The 16317-nt window shown below is 36.8% G+C and overlaps 1 protein-coding gene across 10 annotated transcripts in view; it reads right to left on the bottom strand.

Moving 5' to 3' along the window:
* DOCK9 (dedicator of cytokinesis 9) overlaps positions 1–16317 on the bottom strand; it is a 2508686-nt gene that overhangs the window by 1150776 nt on the left and 1341593 nt on the right. The window lies entirely within an intron of this gene.

Consider the following 16317-nt stretch of genomic DNA (forward strand, 5'->3'; position numbering starts at 1 on the left):
TGAAACCCACAACCACAATCACAAGGTAATGCCTATTACCAGTTCATAGCCTTAATCACAAAACTATCAGATTTCAAGTGGGGCAATAGGAAATTTTACGGCAGAAAGGCTGAATAAAAGAGACCATAAGAGAACCGCTGAGTACAATTATAGTGTGGGATAATGAAAGGAACAAGGTATCGTATGATTGTTATTAAAATGTCACAGCAGAAGAAAACAGTGACTAGTAGATGATTCAGACAGAAATAAAAGGAAAAGGTCTAAGTTGGAAAAGTAACTGAGGGGTTTGCAGAAGTAACTAAGCAAAGATGGGTAAGAGAACAAAGAGGAAGTAATGAAAAGTTAGAATTGGCAGATGCAGATAAAAGGAGGACATATGAAAGAGAAGCTGAGAGAAGTGGACCGTGGGCATCTGGCATACAAGTTGAAGAAATAAAGGAAAGATAGGGAGCAAAAGGACTGGCCAACAAGGAAGGAGAAAGCGAGTGCACATGTGGGAGGGAACAGATTGTAAAGCGACTATATAGGAAATCAAGGGAGGGACTGGAAAATATGTTTGGGGGTTTGACTGCCTGATTGCAGAGGACTAAGGGAAGCTGGATAAGGAAACTAAAGAAAAAGAAGTAGCAGAGGCTGATCAAGTGGTAAAGATAATTTTCCATTAGACTGTTATAAGATGTTAAACAGACAGTGGAGTCTGTTACACAGATTATCTGAGGATGTGTTAAGAGAAGGTAGTTTGCCAGAGTCTGCAGGGGAAGTGATTAAACAGTGACGCCTAAAGGAAGGAAGGACATAAAGAAGGACCCGGGATCTATAAACCAATGAAAACTTCTGCATTGTGTTTATAAATACAATAACACATTTAAAATAACTTCAGATAATGGAATTTTCACATCAAGAAACTTAGTAACACAATGAAAAAAAACTACAAGCTATTTATAAAAGATCTTCCACCCCACCATAGCATGAAAAAAATGAATCAAGGTTAGCAAAAACTGTAAGTGCACCATTAAAAAATGCAAAGCTAAGATTTGTACTGATATCAGACTTTCTCAATGGCCTTTTTTAGTTAAATTTCGAAACTCAGATGCAACCCCCTGCAATGCTCCTAGTCAATGTCCAATGGTGCCATGTACTTTGATTCCCTAAGTTATTGTAACATCCCCTCTGAAAAAATGAGTTCCAGTTTCTTTTCAGCTACTTGCCATACTGCTCTTCCAGTGCCCAGCTAACTACTGTACCTACTAAAATCAAGCTAGAGCAGTTACTACCTGCACTCAGATCTCATAGCTGCCTCATGTAGCTCCCAGAGTTATTCCCTGATCTGGTGCTCCTCTACTGGGGAGGAAGGCCTGTTCTCCCCAGGGAAAAAAAAAGAACTGCTTACTACAAATGCAATGTACACTGTAGCAAGCAGTTTAGTACAGTTAAAATACCAACCACTTAGGTTTTCAGCCCTGACACCAATCACAGTACTGACATTCATTTCTGAATGCAGGTTCTGTGATAAAGCCCCATCGGCAACTGCTAACTATGCCCACTGATATTTTGCAGCCAAGACAGCTGACTCATTTTCATCATCCTAGCTAGACTTTTGCCTGCACTGTCTAAAACTAAAAGTACTAGATCCATGGGTTCTGATACCACCATCTATGGCTGCCTCAGGGTAAATACAAAATGTAGCACAGCTTAGTCCCTCATAGTTTCATACGTATATACTAGGGTAATGACCACCAGTAGCTTTATAAGCCAAGCCATGAAATCTAACCCAATTGTGACCTTATGTATCACAGGCATTTATTAGCAGAGCACGTCAGTTAGGAAGTTTCTAGAGGTTATATGGGGGGGGGGGGCTATGTCAGTTTTGGCATCACTGTCTCTCTATCAGAGACATAGGAGCCAGCCCCAGGGTGAATTTCCAATTTCACATCCATTAGTCAAAGTTATGCTTAAATAGGGTTATGGGTGAATTCTGCTTCGCCTGGATAGGAAGCCTGTTCCAGAGCATGGGGTTCTTCTGAGACACATCTGTCTCACCAATATGTCTTATTTATGTCACAAGAAAAATTTAAACATTTTGATCTAATGGTTCTGATGTTGTTCATTTGTGGCTTTGTAGAATGTCTATCAGAGCTGGTTCCAAGGATAAACTGCATGCCAAGCATAGATCACATTTCAGGAACCTGTAGGGTTTTAAGGCAATCTATATAACACAATGTGTCTATACTCTGGATTCTCCTGGTAAGGAACTTTTGTGGGTGTTGCAACTTTTGCATATGTGCATGCTGAAAAGGGCATTATATTCAATGATGGGTCTGATAAGGACTGAATAAAGCATCTCTATGACTTCCATGGACCCTAATGCCATGCCCTTACCCATTGGACGAACCAGAATGATATTCTTACTACCTTCGCCACTTGTTGGTCAAAGGCCAGATTACTGTCTATATATGTTCCCATATCCCTGACTACTGGGTCAACTCTTAGATGCAGTAAACTTCCAAGAAGGCTACACATTGAGTAATAGCTTAATCATAGCTATCTTAGTGTGAAAACAAACTCAGAAGAGAGCCGGTGCACTTCTATTTCTGGATAAAGTTCAGCTCCTTTTTCAGGCATGGGAGAAGGGGGGGTGTAACATCTAGAGGATGTGTGTGTTGGCTCCACAAATTCTTCAAGACCAACTGGATTTTCCTCATATACAGCCTGGCCAAGGGAAGCATGGGAATCAAGGAGGCCATGTGGTCCAAGACCCTCAAAATCCCGGGCTGAGATGGCTGGTAGAGAAAGGAGAGACTGGAAGTAGTGGGTGAGGTTTTCCACATTCTGCCAGGGGATAAAGGCTGAAATCATGTCCATCCTTATCCTGCATCCCAAGAAGATCAGGTCTTAACTTGATGTCATTTGGGATATTTGTAGATTCACTGTGAACTCTAGGTCCTCCAAGATCCTGGCCACCATGTCTAAGTGATTGGACAGGGAGTGATAATCCTGGTGCAGGATTAGGAAGTCATCTAGATAGGTGTAAATTTGAATGCCGTGCATTCTGCAATGGGCGATAACCAGGCATGCACACTTTGTGAATACTCCTGTCGCTGTAGAGAGCCGAAATAGAAATGCAGAAAACTGAAAAAGTGAGGAATCTACTGAGAAACACAGGAATTTCCTGTAGCTGGGGTGAATGGGGATGTGAAGGTAAGCATCCCTCAGGATCCAAGGATGCCATAAAGGCTTGGTGAGTGATAAGAGGTAAGAGATGCTGTAAGGTGAGTATCTTTAAGGTAGGCACCTTGAGATATTGACCGAGTAGGGACAAGTCGAGAATTGGTCTCGAAGGACCATCTTTTCTTAGGACCAGAAACATTCTGGAATAAAAGTCCTTGGCTGTCTGATCCCAACGGACATGTTCTATTGTGCCCTGAGATGGGGAGCTGATCCAGAATTGCAGGGAAAAGGTGGGGCTACTTTGATGGAGGTTGAGGGGTCCCCTGGAAGGGTGGAACTGCCCACCAAGTCATGAAGTAACTATTTTTTTATGATAGAAAGGACCCAATTCACTGAAGTGATTTTCTGCCAGGTGGGTAGGGGAAAGGGTTAGACAGAGGGACAGGGGGGTGGTTCTGGATAAGGAATTTGAGTCACAGTGGGGGACTTCTGTCTGGGTCAGGCTGTCTCTGAAAGGAAGTAGAGTTGAGGTGGAGGAGGGTCTAGGGGTGGTTTGTGTTTCCTAGGTTGCCTCCGTCCCTTAGACTGGGTTGCAGTAGAATGGGAGGACTGCATCTTCACAAAACTGTCCTTTTGTGGGTAGTTCCTATGGTATCTAGGAATGGGTGAAACAAGCAAATGTTTCAAATTTTGTAGATTTTGCCCTTTTCTTGGAGGGATTTAAGTAGCTCAGCTGAAGCAGTGCCAAAGAAAGCATTATTATCCAGAGGTGCATCAAGCAATTTGGCCTGTACATCCAAGGTTAGAGGCTGGAGTCTCAACCAGGAATATCTACTGAAGACAGAGCCAGATGCTGCAGACTTGGATGATGTTTCTACAGCATCATAACTGCACTTGATTGAATGCCTGGTCACCTGAGAGACAGTAGAGAGCAGAACAGTTAGCTGAGACTTGGTTGGAGAATCTGCTAACTTGGACATTAGGGCAGTAGCCTTTAGCCAATAAATCTAGGTCAAATTTAGCCATGTGGGTTTAAAAATTAATAGCTGCAGTGGCCAGGGTAGAAAAATTGTATATTTTCTTCCCCAGTCTGTCCATGAACTTGCTATGTATCTACTGGGAACAAGGAAGTAGACAGTAAGTGACTGGAGGATTTGTCTGCTGACACAGTAATAACTGCACAGTCTGCAGGAGGATTCTTGAACAGGAACTGTGCCTGTTGGGGAACCTTGTAAAATCTATCAGGTCATTTAGAAGTTGGAGGCTGAGAATCTGGGTTCTGAGAGGCAGCCTAAAAGGCATCCTGGAAAGCTAGGAGCAAAGGGGGAAATGCAGATGGAGAAGTCTGTTCCATCTGCAGGAGTTCAAAATACCTCTTTTTTTGTCTCAGACACATCAAAAACCTCAAATTTAAAATGCTGTCAGATTAAGGCAATGGGATCTCCAAAGGAAAATTCTTCACCAGGAGAGTCAGGACTAATGGAGTCTTCTTCTTCAGGGGTAGCAAAGTCCTTGGGGGACTCAATTTGGGAAAAATAAGTCAGGGATTCATCTTGGAAGAGATTTCTTCCTACGAGTCTTCCAGGGGCTGCACAGGGGCTAGAACTGGATGGGGTACCTGCGACAGAAGGGTCTGGAAGGCTCTGAACAAGTTCTGAGAAAAGGCTTCTTATCCTGATGTAGATTCTGCAGTTCTGTGCTTTTCTTTTTGTTTCTTTTTTAAAGAAACATGAGAAGTAGTCAGTTTAGGCGCAGACGTCAGGGTACAATGTAAAGCGGCAGTAGGCCCCTCCGACACCACAAGCCGTGGCTCCCCCTCACCATCAGGCCCTGATGGTTGAATGACCTCAGCGGACATACTTTGGATTTCTGCTGAACCAGCTTCCACCATGGTTCCTGGTTCCAGCAGTAAAACCAATGCCCAATGAGACTCTGGGCTATCATCTGCCTTGAGAGTCTCACCAGACTCCTGAGGTGCAGCAGCATGGGTGTCGGGCCTAACTTTTTTGGCCTTCTTCTGAGGCGGCTTCTCGGAGGTACCTAGGCCGCCCTCCATACCAGACACCAAAAGTCAGAGTCTTTGATTTTCTAAGTATAAATTTAAAGCAGCCAGATGGCTTCTCAAAGTTTTGGGAACAAAGGACTGGCAGATATCACAAGACTTGTAGTCGTGGTCTGCCCATAAGCAAAACAAACACTTGTCGTGCATGTCCTTGTATGGAATCTGTCTTCCTCAAGTACACTTTCCCTTCCTAGCTGACATGTACATCTGGAATGCAAGAAAAAAGGTACAATCAAAAATCTTAAAAGGGTACTTAGCTTGGATGCAGACAGCTGAAGGCAAATGAACAACTGGATTCCAAGACTTATTGATCGGATGTCTGTAGATCACTGCTGCAGAAAGGTTCTGAGTTGGGTACATGCAGACATCACATATAGCCAACATAGGTTTATGGCTCTGACATGCAAAGTCGCACATACCCCTTATCCAAAGACTTTGGTATACTGGCCAGATGTCAGGCAGCAACCTCCCTACTGTTATGAATACTGCAATATCAGACTAGAAGCACATCAAAAGATCCTGTAGAGGTACTAGAAATATTTCAGAATTTCTATGAAAGTCTGTATAAAGCAGAGAAATATGGAAATCAAGAAAAGGTACAAATGGAAATGTTTATGGAAAAATTAAATATGCCAAGGTAAGAGGTAGTTGAGGCTCAATTACTAACAGGATATGAAGAGGAAATAAAAATGGTGATGTATAATCAATCCACAGGAAATTGCCCAGAAATAGCTGGTATTCCTGTGGAAGATTTGGAAGCTAAGAGGGGAAAAGATCTGGAAGGTTTTGTTTAACAGTATTTTAAGAGTAGGAGAAGTACCAACAGAACAGAAAGTGGTGGCTGTAATACGTAAAATGGGTAAAGACTCATCACAGCAAGCTTCATACAGGCCTATTTCAATCCTAAACCATGATTATAAAGTATTTATGTCTATAGTTGTTAAAAGAATGGCAAAAGTGATGCCAAAATGTATAGATGGGTCTTGAAGCAGTGAAAGCATTTGACAGAGTAAACTGGGACTTTATGTGCAGGGCAGTGGAAGCATTTGCATACCCTGATAAAATTATAAGGGTGCTTAGGAGAATATATGAGGGATCGGAGGTGAAAATTAAAGTGGGTGGGTTCCTCTCTGATAACGTATGCTTGAGCAGAGGAACCAGGCCGGGATGTTCTCTTTCCTTTTTATCTGCATTATATTTAGAATCATTGGCAAAAAAATAAGAGACTTAGAAATTCAATGATATAATTGGTATGGTAGTTAAGAAAAGCTGGCTCTATTTGCAGATTATATTTTACACTTGATAAAACCAGAAAAGGATATTTCAGTGTTCTGGAACATTTTGGGACCATTTCAAATTAAAGGCAATAGCTGTAAATTATGTATCCACACATGCATTGTTTCCGCAATATTCACATTTATGGGGACATGATAAAATGAAGTACTTAGGAGTATGGGTTACAAATGATTCTGGTGTGGCAGCTAAGGATATGTGGAAAGAGACTACAAAAAAGATAATATAAAAACTGAAAAATTGGAAGCTCAGTTATACGGATATGGATAGTAAGATACAAGCAGTTAAAATGTTTTTACTCCTTTTAGTCTTGTACACAAATCAGGCATATTTTTATCAATCAAAGGAAAAGTTCTGGATAGCAACTAAGAAAGAGCTGAAGGATTATCTGGGAGGGGAAGACAGCAAGAATCAAGTGGGATAAGTTGATTTTTCCAATAGAACAAGATGGATTGAGATTACCAGATTTGAAGGGGTATTTCAGAGCAACACAGCTAATGTTCTTCTACACAGCACAAGGACAAAACTATAATTCAAAGTGGAAAAGGATGATTATGACACAAGAGGGATGCTCAAGAAACAAGGAGAGACTTGGATTTTGGATGCAGATCTTTAAGGAAAATAGCAATACTCATAAATAATATTATATTCATAAAGTAGCAGAAGGTATTCTAAGAACTAATCCAAAATGGGAAGGGAGAAAGGAGATTCTGCTAATAGGGATGACTACAATTAGGGATACGGACAACAGCCAAGAGGGGGCTGGAATTTAATGGAGAAAAATGGCAAAGGAACCATGGTATTGGGAGCAAATAACTAGAGAGGGAAAATAATAGAATGGGAAGAGGCCAAGAATGTATTTGGACTGCAGGTTACAGATAGCCTTACATATAAAGGACTGATATCAGAGTATAGGCAAAGAGAAAGAAACAGGGAGGATCCTAAATGAAAGACAAGCACTGGTAGAATTTTCAGAAGACTCGAAAACAGAAGCTGCTGTTAAAAAAGGAATAAGTAAAGCATATAAAATATTGCATGATAACTATAAGAATCAATCAGAGGAGGTTATAAAGGAATGGGAAGAGAGACTAGATAAGCAATTCACAAAGAAACTATATTTTCGTCTCCCAAAATCCGCAGTGGTGGTGTTGCGGTAGCGTTGTCGCCTCACAGTAAGACGCTGTCCGGTTCGATTCTCAGCTAGAGCGTCTTCTGCATGGAGACATGCGTGAATGGGCGTACCTCCGTTGAAGGTTGTGCGTCAGGCCTGGCAAGCCGGTACGTAAAAATCAACTGCCAATCATTAGCGGACCGGAGTTTCGCTGTGGCGACCCCTAACCGGGAAAAGCCGAAAGACACAAACAAACAAACATGTACGTCTCCCAAATATGCAACAGAATCTAGATGATTTAGTATTTTTGTTTGGAAATGTTAATATAGGTATTTTGATACCCAAAGTAGACTCCAGAGATTTTTTTCTTCAGACAGACAGCAAATGTTTGATGGGAAGAAAGAAGTAATTGGGAACATATTGTCTGGGAGTGTAATAGGTTACCAGACTTTAAAGATTCCTTGCAGACTACTCTATCAGAGATAATGGGTGAACAAATTGGTGTATCTAGGGAAGAAAAAATTTCCGAGCTACGATATAGAATTGGAATTGCCTAGACATAGTAAGGCCTTGCTGAGTCTAATTATGGTGGCTGCCAAAAAAGCAATTACTAAAAAATGGAAATCAAAGTCTACACCAACTTGCACTAGTAGTGAATACAGCAAGAGAGATAAAACAATTGGAAATGGGATCTTTAGAAAAGGGTAGAAGCAAATTACATAGAAAAAAATGGGAATTGTGATCATTCATACAGGGGGAGTTTGTTTCTTTCTTTCAGCTTTTCCCAGTTAGGGGTCACAGATGAGGTTTAAAAGAAGGCAGGATTTGAATGACCTATGCAATGTTTATCTGACAATTAACGAGTACATTAAGTGATGTATAATGTGTGCAACTAAAATTTTGTCAATATGGTTTCCTGATGTATAATGCTTGCAATTAAAATTGTCAATGTGGTCTGTTTTAATTTATATAAATGTGTGACTGCCTATATTATAAGTGATAGTTTAATAAAAACGTTTCTTGTTTAAAAAACTCAGAGTAATTAGTCTGGGTGGCAGTTTTCCCAAAAGGCACTATAATACATTTACTGGCATTGAGTTTTAATCTGTGACTTTTGCACCAGTCATTTGTCTGCGCTAAACCCTCTTGTTAGATGCTTGTGTCATGGTGCCCATCTAAGATAGCTCCCAGTTTGGAGTAATCTGTGAACTTAAGTCAGCCAAAGGTCCTTGACATTAGTCTTTATATCTGACAAGTAGATAGCAAATAGAAGTGGTCTCAGCACAGAGCCCTGAAGTACCCCACTGATGACCGGTCTCAGTGTAGGAGGTCTTACCAATCCTGACTTCCTAGGTCCTGTCTGTGAGCCAGATGGCAATCCAGCAAGTTATGTAGGGGATTATTCAGAGTTTGGTAAGTTTGCCAACTATATCTAAGTAAAGTATTGTATTGGACACCTTAGCTGGGTCCAGGTAGGCAGTATATACGAGTTTCCCCCTCATCTGTTGCCTTGGTAACTTTCTCAGAGAAGTCCACTAGGTTTAGCAGGCATGACCTCCTCTTGAAAAAGCCAAACTGGGTTGGGGCCAGTGCCTGAAGACTGCCTATGTCTTTGTTCATCATTTCCATGATAATTCATTCCATGGCTTTGCATATTACACCAGTCAGAGTAAGAGGGCTACAGTTTACGTGGTCAGTTGATGGTCCACCCTCGTGAAGTGAGACAATGGTTGCATTTCTCCATTCTCATGGTACAAAGACAAATATCAAAGAAATGTTTTAATAACTAGATCAAGTATTACTAACTTGCTATGTCTTAACATATGAAAAATAGAATTATCATACATGCTTTCAGGCTTTAATAGTTTACTAACACAATGCTTTACTGATTTTACCTCTAGTGTGAATGGTTTAGGAAATATAAAATTATATAACTTTAAAAAACAAATGTTTACGATTTGTTCCTTTGTAAACTATGTACTAATAGTTAAGAGTTCTATTAATATTAAAAATGTTGTTTGAGGCACTTTTCTGTGGTGCAGTGGGTGCTGGTAATCATTTAAATGAATAAGAAGAAACAAAGTAAAAACTGCTCTCTAAGCTCATGGCCTATTCTAGAACTCTAAAAGCTTCACTTACAGTTCTCTGCTTTCCTGCTGAAGCCACGAGCTGGTAAAATATGTTTTTAATCCATCTTGAGGTATTACACTAAAAACAAGCTGTTAGAGTCGATTAGAGCCATTTGCATATTCATAAATGGCCAGAAATGAAAGTATTTGATTACAGAGAGTTGCTAGCACTTGAAGCAAAGCAGTATGGGGCTTAAGTTAAACCAAAAGGCTCTTAAAGTAACAAGTACGTATTTTCATCAAATTACAAGTGCTTCAAAGCATTATTGACTATGTACATATACACAGCATAGATTTAATAATTTTAAAAGGAAATTAGAGAAATTACCCCAAAAGTATTATAACATATGCAAAGAAAATGACATCATAAACAAGATAAAAGCAATTGATGTAAACAGTCAATGCAAACTCATATATATGCATACTAGGACACATAGCTATAAAATAAAGTATGAGTACTTATAACAACAAAAGTAATAATAATTTAGCAGCTAAGAAACCAATAAATAAATAAACAAGTATCTACACAAATTTATTAAGTAGGAAGCTGAACCACATGTAATAAAGAACTAGTATGGTAGGATATAAATGTCTTGAAAGCATTATAAGAATCAGTATACTTAACAAGACTGGAAAATAAGAAATTACACTTATATGTGATAAACATGAACAAGTCTGATGTCAGTCCACAGTTAGTCATTAACTATGAAGATGACTAGATTAAATTTAATTGTAAAACAAGGCATACAACAATACTGATATCTTTAATATACTAAGAGCAGTTCAGATGTTATTTATGAAATGCTTAGGATTCTCTTGTGCTTCATAGAGAAAAACAAGGTGCAAGAAAAGTTAAAAGTAAGAGATTACATGAATCAGATGAAGCCTTAATAAATTCATATTAATTACTGATACTATCTAAGATCACAAAAATTACATATAACTTATCTGTTAATCAAGAACATTATGAAATCCATAATATGAATACAAACAGACCTAAATCTAAAGATGTAAAGAATTCAACTCAACAGATGAATGTACTACATAAAAGTGTTTATTTTATACATAGAGATCACATTAGAAGCCAAAATGTTATCATATATTAAAAGATACAGTTTATAACAACAACAACGTTTTCATTAATGTGACTGGATGTTGAAACAAATGAAGATTCATAAGGCTATATTGTCTTTAACAGTAGGAAATATGAACCTACCTGGATTATGTACACAGGTTTGCAACAAATACTAACAGTCATCTTTGCTGTATATTAAATCTGGCATAAAGAAACACGAAAAATAAAATGGTTACTTAGAAATATACATATGGACAAAAGGTTATATATGTATACAATGGTGATAAATGAAGCAGGAAATGCATTGATAATAAAGCATTGTCTAAATAAAATGTTAACACTACCATAGATACTGTCGCACTGAAAACAGATGTTGGTTGAAGGACATTAAATAATACAGTGAGATAAAATATAAGATGTATATACTAGAACAATGTTGTATTTAAAGTTGGATACACTATTTTATTTAACTACGGACAGTAATATCATATAACAATCTCTATAATAGTGTTTAATTGAATATTATAGAGTTCAATAGCTGAAGTTTGATAGCACACAAGCGATAAGAATTTGATGCTTTTAGTTATATTTGTTTTTGGGCCAGCTGAGAGAATATGTCGAACAGGGATAAGAGGGGTCACTTGAATGGTAAACCTATTCAAGGATGGGATGTTTTCTCCCATGAACAGAATGATTGGTTGTTTATATTTTGAAAACCACTTTTTATGCAGACAGTTTTTATTTGTACATTTTAAATGGATGTTTATGCAATGCATTTATAACATATATGAAATGAATGGTAAGTTTTCAGCACACATACAAGGTTATGTACAAACACAAAAACAGGACAATGGTTAAATACAAATGTATATTTAGTCCAACTGTAAAATGCATCTCAATCAAGGTCAATGGCTTAAATAGTTGTAAAAGAGGAAACTTACAAAGATATCTTAAGCTATGTAAAGCACAAGTAGTATTTTTACAAGAAATACATGTTATACAGCAAGACATTAATAAGATTAATAAGCATTACACATTACTAGCATGTTCAGAATATAATAAAAAGCAAAAGAGGTGGAGTGATATTATGGAAAAAGACTACCTTGACACCCAAGATCATAAATACAGTCAACAATAACTCAGGAATGTTTTGTTTAGTGTCAGTATTAATAAACGATTTGACTTATACCCTGGTAAACTACTACTGGATACAAGGACTGGGTGTCAAAGCAGCAAAACAACACTTAGAGAACATAATAAATTTCAAAGGTAATACAATAATTGCAGGAGATTTTCATTGTATAATGAAAGAAGAGGACATAAATGATAAAAACACACACAAGAAATGTCCACTATCAAAATTATTTACAGAGTTTACTGACTCACATAACTTAATGGACATTAACACATATGTTGAACAAGATTCATTGATATTCACACATTACTCACATAGACATAACACCTTTTCCAGAATGGATAGTGTGTATATAACAAAAGATCTTACCACAAAAATAAGCAAAGCCAAAACAATCACCTGCCCTTCTCAGACCATAATGCAATAACTTTTGAAATAGATTTTAACTTTAAGAGAAAACTTACAATCATAAGAATTCCAGCCTATATAGCAAACCTTAAAAAAGAGTTTAAACAATACTAAACTGAAGAAATGCAAGTGTTTCTAGATTTAAACTTCAGAGACAAGGTAGCCTGGTATAAAAACAAACAAAAGCAATGGAATAAAGAAAGGGCAGAACTACAAACTAAAATAGACAAAATGAAATTAGATATTCACAAATGCAACTTAGCTTCAGAAAAAGAATTCGAAGACCTCAACAAAAAAAATCAAAGGAGAATAGCTAACAGGAAGAAAAGAATGATAAAGGCAAATCAGATAAAAGAAATATACAACATAGACAAAAAAGAAAAGTATCAGACTTGGAAGGAATTCTAGAAGCCTTCAGGGTCTATTTTATTAAACTCAATAGTCAAGAAAATAAAGTAGAATCAGGTGAAGGCACTCAGAAAATTTCTTAAAGAAAATATACGACTAAGACTATCAGATGAACACAGAAAAATAATAGATAAAGATATAATTATGACAGAAATTACAGCGCAAATCAATAAACTAAAATTAAACAAAGCCCTAGGTAATAATAATATGACACCAAAGATGTTTAAACTACTATCTAATAATGCATTAAACCTATTACTGTGTTCACATCAGTTAAAGATGGTAATAAATGCCCTCCTTCTTGAAAATACACTCAAGCATCACCAATTTTGAAACAAGATAAAAAAATTGGATGACTGCACCTCATATAGACACATACATTTATTAAATATAGATTATAAACTATTTATGACAGTTCATGCTAAAAGAATAAAACAAATATTGCCATTATTGATAGAGAAGGATCAAACAGGATTTGTTAAAAACAGAAATACATATGACAATATTGACAGTATTTTGTCCTTTATTGATTTCATAAACAAAACAAACAATACAACAGATGTCATTTGCTTAGATATTAACAGTGCATTTGTTTCCGTGAATTAGGATTACCTTTGACATGCACTGGTGGAGTATGGATTTTTGAAAAATTTTACCCCGCTAATAAGGTCCCTTTATGATAAATATTCGGCATACATAAAAATAGAATCCTGTTTGTCGGAGCCTATTACCATTACAAAAAGTACAAAACAGGGTTGTCCACTTTCTCCTTTGTTATTCGCATTAGTGATAGAACCATTAGCAAATTTCATACGTGCAAACCCAAACATTCAAGGAATTCAACTAGATACTAATCGAGTTAAAGATTCACCTATTTGCAGACAACATTTTATTGACTTTAAAAGAAGACAATAACACACTAAAAGAACTATGAAAAGCAACAAAACAGTTTAAGAAGATTTCTGGACTATCATTTAATGAAAATAAAACCAATATGTTACTAATAAATATGAACAAAGAAATATTAAATAAAAACTATCATAAATATATATTTATAAATGATCCAATCAAATACTCAGGAGTTAAAATTACAAATGACATAGATACAACAGTGCAACTAAACTATAAAGAGATTTTTGGAGAATATCAAAGAGGTCATACAAAAATGGAATAAGCTATTTTTTACCATGAAGGAAAGACTATATATAATTAAAATGATTATCCACGGTGGTGCTGCTGTGGTAGCATTGTCGCCTCACAGTAAGACGCTGTGCGGTTCGACTCTCAGCTACAGCATCTTCTGCGTGGAGACATGCGTGAATGGGTGTACCTTCGTTGAAGGTTGTGCGTCAGGGCAGGCAACTCGGCATGTAAAAATCAGCTGCCAATCATTAGTGGACCGGAGTTCCGCTGTGGCGACCCCTAACCGGTAAAAGCTGAAAGACACAACAACATATTCCCAAAAATTCTGTATTTTATACAACCTTGCTCGCTACCTCCACCTAAATCATATTTAAAACATTTAAAGGGTTAATAACAAAATTCTTATGGTACCCTAAAAAACCTACAGTTGCCCTAAGATATCATGTTGACAAATGGGAAGGTGGTGTAATAGGGTTACCAGATTTAGAAGGATATATACAATCGTCAGCTTTAAAAAAAGTTTATCTATGGTTAAAGAACATACTTCCAAATGAAAACTAGTACATGAAAAAATCTGGTTAAAACCACTCATGATACAATGAATAAACATATGGAAATAGTACTGAACAGCTTACTTTGATTATTGAAGGAATATATGTTAACAAGGAAACACAAAAATATAAATTCTAAATACATTATCAATACCCTAAAGTGTTTTACGCACTTTGTAAACAAAAATCCGGATATTAAGTCAATAAAAAATGGAGTAACAGCACCCAAAATAACCAATAACCAGAGTTAGAAAGGACCACAATAGGTTTAACATAAAATTCAATTGGTTATGTGTGTGTGTGTGTATATTCTATATATACTGTACATGCAAACGTTTTCTTATATACATGTTCCCTATATATTAAAATGTGGATGTGCTGTTTTAAGTTACCAACATCATATATTTTACATTGATAGCAATCTTTTTATAGCATTTTACAGGAATGTTATATTGACATATTCAATACGTTTTTTTATTCTTGAATTTTATTGGTTGATTGTTTTAATTGAAAGGAGAATTTTATTGGAAGATTATGGTAAATGGATGGGTTAAATAGTGTTGGGAATGTAATTCTTTATCTAAAGAAGTCTACACTTCGACAAAAAACAAGGTAAATGGTTAAAGCATTTTATGTATGTATTTGTGAGTATTGTCACTGCATTGGGATCATGATTACAATTATATTAAAAAAAAAAAAAAACTGTTGTGGCCATTCCATCAGAATACTCACTCTGGTTATTAAAAATCCAGATATAAAAGCATGGTCTTTTTTCATATTCCCAATAACATATACACAAAATAATATTATAACTCAGGACTCAGTAGCTGTTAAAACACTTAGTAAGAATGGTCTAATTTACTGGCATCAGTTGATAAACATTAATAAAGTACTAATGATAGAGCAAATTATTAGTGAGTTCAGCCTTGAAAATAACATATGGTTAACACTGAAGGGATTAAGACAAGCAGTTTTTAAACCAACAGGCAATAATGCAGAAGTCTGTTAAGGAAAAGGTTCCTAAGTTCATAGAGTAGTTAATAACTCTGATGGAATTTCCTACAAATGGGAAAGGAATTGTATCAGTATTGTACAAATTAGTTAAAGAAACAAGAGTTCATAACAGAGAAAATATATGGAAATACTATGAAGTGGTTAATAGTAAAACGCCAGATAATAAAGATAAAAACCAAATTCTTATTTCTCCAAAACTAACATCTTTATCACTATATTGGCAACTTTTCACATGGCAATTTATACACAGAACATACTTAACACCACACAAATTAGAACTAATATAAAATAAAGAAAATAGATGTTGGAGGTGTAAATCACAATCAATAGCCAATTGGCTGACATAGAACATGATTGCTTTTTACTGCGTGTTTGATAAGCCTGAGGCTATAAATGATATTGTGACCAGCTCTGTCAGTGTTCAGACTTACATGACTCTCTCTTCCACACAATCTCACATTCAGCCTGCATTAATTACATTGAGGAGGATGTGTATCATTTATTTTTAAAAGACAGCAAATTAAGAAAGCGGGTTTCTACTGGAACATCGAATTTTCAATTGTTTGAATCACTAAAGGTCGACCTTTAATGATCGAACAATTGAAAATTCGAAGTCTTCAAAATAAACATTAAAATAAAAGAAAAAGTAAAGGGTATAGGCAGGGGGGGGAAAGCCCCCCTGCACCCCCTACATCCCCCGCTACTTAAATATACCAACTCAGAGATTGTGCTACAGTGTAGGAAAGGGAAATCTTACCTTTCCACACTGTAGTTCATTAAAGTGCGATCTTGGAGTTGGTATATTTAAGTAGCTGGGGGG

Source organism: Protopterus annectens, chromosome 5.part0 (genome assembly GCF_019279795.1).
Source record: "Protopterus annectens isolate FY-2018-M chromosome 5.part0, PAN1.0, whole genome shotgun sequence".
NCBI lineage: Eukaryota > Metazoa > Chordata > Ceratodontiformes > Protopteridae > Protopterus > Protopterus annectens.